We start from the raw sequence: 3,175 nt of genomic DNA, 5'->3' as shown, positions 1-3,175 counted from the left end.
CCTCCACAGCCCCCTGGCCAGCCTGTCCCAGTGCTCTGTCACCCTCAAAGTAAAGAAGTTCTTCCTCATATTCAACTGAAACCTCTTGTGTTTCAGTTTGTGCCCATTGCCCCTTGTCCTGTTGCTGGGCACCACTGAGAAGAGTCTGGCTCTGTCCTTGTGACTTCCACCCTTAAGATATTTGTATGTGTTGATGAGATCCCCTCTCAGTCTTCTCTTCTTCAGGCTGAACAAGCCCAGCTCCCTCAGCCTTTCCTTATAGGGGAGATGCTTCTGTCCCTTTATCATCCTAGTTGCTCTCCTCTGGACTCTAGGAGTTCCTCGTCTTTCTTGAACTGGGGAGCCCAGAACTGGACACAGTACTCCAGGTGGGGTCTCACCAGGGCAGAGTAGAGGGGGAGGATAACCTCCCTCGACCTGCTGGCCACACTCCTCTTAATGCACCCCAGGCTACCACTGGCCTTCTTGGCAACAAGAAATTTCTAATGTGGCGATGGAGCCTCTCAAAGCCCATAGCTGTGTGCAGGCAGCTCTCCACACAGCTCTTGGGTTTGAGGTGGCAGGGAGATTTTATCTATGAAAGCCTGCATCAGTTCTGTCACCTTTATAACACAACCTTACTGACATTTCTACGGGTAAAAGCAAAGGCTTGCATGGAGGAAGATGAATGAACAAAGCAAAGGTTGGGGTTGGAGGATGAAACCAGTCTCGGCATGAGAAAAAATGTTTTTCTTAACTCTCTCAGGGTTTGCTGAGCTTGCTGGCATCTTGGAAAGATGCTTTAACAATGGCTGCAGATTGCCCTGAGGAATTCAGGGTTTATCTGCTACAGCAAGAGCCTGCTTCACTAATCAGACAATTTAATCCCTTTTAAAATGTAATCTATATTAAAAAAAAAGAAAAGAAATTAAAGATTCCCGAGGGATTCTCCAACACAGCATTATGTTTTATTAAACATAACATCAAAGTCGGAAGTTATTGAGAATCAAGATAATGTGTTACACTAATTTGTGATCAAAGAAAGAGATATAATTTTAATCATCCATAGGCATCACAGCTGAAACAGCTTTACGTACAAGGTTAGACACATACACAGACGCATATGTTAACTGTGGGTGTGAACGCAGACTTTTAGAAATGTGTCTAAAAATTTTATCACACCCATATCTACTGTTTGAACTGGTGAAAAAGTGACCTGTTTAACAAAGCTTGGGGAAAGGCTTCAAAAGGCATTTTACAACTTTTCCTACCACAAAGTTTATTTCACATGCCAGCGCTGCTATGAGGAAGTTGTGTTCGTTGTTTCATATGGACTCTACGTGCTCCCCTTCTAAAATGTGAGTAGCAGAGATTTCAGTACAGGAATCTGAAAAAATATGATGTCACATCCTCTTACTTCAGCACTAGGAAAGTACTTGGGTAAAACCAGCAGAAGAAATTATCTTCTGAAGTACAGCATTTACAGAGAAATGCGTATATGAATATATGCCACGGCATACGATTGAAAAAAATGCTTTTGCAGAAGATGCAGTTGCCCAGCTGGGCCAGGAGCATGGTTCAACTCACCACATCATTTCTGCTGGGAGAAAAACCTGCATGCAGGAGACCTGCCTGCCTCTGTAGCTCCCTGGGAAGCACGTGGGTGTTACAGCTCAGTCCTCTGTGGGGGTCCCGGCACCGTGCCGGCTCAGGGCTCGGTCAGTGGGCTGGAGGGGCTGTCTGCCTTTTCTAGGGTGCCCAGAGCCCCCAAAAGGCTCTGTCTGCAATTCTGCCGCTGACTCCTAGTTTTATGCATCATTTTTTCCTTTCCCCCAAGCACAGGTAACAGGCATATAAATCCACCAATCTCCGTATTGTGGCATTATAAAGGAAAACAGTGGTGCCTTTATAGGTCTGTGCTGCGAAGCAATGCAGTGCCACTGCACCTTAAAAACACGGGCGTGTTTTGTGGAATAGGGCTGCTCTCAAGCAGATACAGAACACGTGCTTTCATGGCATTCTGCTAGAAGGGGGTTTCAATGGTTTGTGCTGGAGCGAGGAGAGCAACATACAGAGTGACCTCTGAATAGGACGATAAAGAGAAATTAGAAACTCTTTTCTTTGGTGTCGTAAATCATTAAAAGATTTTACAAAGCATTAATACAAGTACTGCTATAAAAGATAATATATTTATGGGCACAGCACAGGAAGTCTGTAAGTCTGTGCTATGTAAGTGTGTATAAAAATGTCAGAAATATGAATTATTTTTAAATAAATAGAGTCTCAAGGTAAAACCCTGACCTCACTGACTTCATGGGGTGATGAACATCTGCAGGGCCAGCATTTTACTCCATCTGGATAACTGTACATAGACTTTACTGATTTAAAACTATTTGGGGCACATGTTTTCTTTTAGCCAGAAAAAAATTTCTAGATTTTCAGAAGTCGCCCTGTCCTCAGTCATTTGCATAGGACTGACTCGGTTTACTCTTATCTCGAAGGTATTGCATTTCATCTTTTTAAACACTTTAAGAGTTACTTTATCACTGTTTCAGAAGTGCAAAGTAGTTTTTTCAACTTGACTTTCCCAGATAAGTCTCTATTAACCTCTAAAGTAAACACGGTATGTCATATCGAAAAAAGTGTAGGCTTATTTATGCCACTGAGGCGTTTTTGTCTCCATGATGAGACAGAAAAGTTTCATGTTACTGGAGTGACAGGGAACACCAGTGGTGTCCGTGGCAGTGCTGGTGCCACCACGTGGGCACGGGGAGGACAGGGAGGGGGTACATGGTCCACTGCAGGCATGAAAAGCTGCTTGGTGGGAAGGCAGTGAGTGCCCTCTGCACCTTGCACTACATCCAAGACATTTAAATGATAGCGCCTAGCGAAATGAAGACATCTATTGTCCCGACCAAGAAATTAAAGTAAATTTCTTGTGAAAATCAAAAAGGTGGGAAAACTCGAGCCATCATACTGACTGAGGCCAGTCATAGAAGCACCTGCGTCTTGCCTGTGCATGCTCCAGCAGTGTTACAGCCAAGGGCATCCGCAGAACCCCCGCTGCCTGCAGGCATCTTTCCCTTGTTTTTTAGCTGACACAAAAGGCTGGACCGAGGAACAAACCCTGCCACCACGGGGAGAGCAGTGCAGAAGGAGGGCTTGGTAAGAAACAGGACACCTCCCGTGGTGCTGC

Source organism: Egretta garzetta, unplaced genomic scaffold (genome assembly GCF_000687185.1).
Source record: "Egretta garzetta isolate BGI_Z169 unplaced genomic scaffold, ASM68718v1 scaffold373, whole genome shotgun sequence".
NCBI classification, from domain to species: domain Eukaryota; kingdom Metazoa; phylum Chordata; class Aves; order Pelecaniformes; family Ardeidae; genus Egretta; species Egretta garzetta.
Note: the sequence above shows the minus strand (reverse complement) of the source record.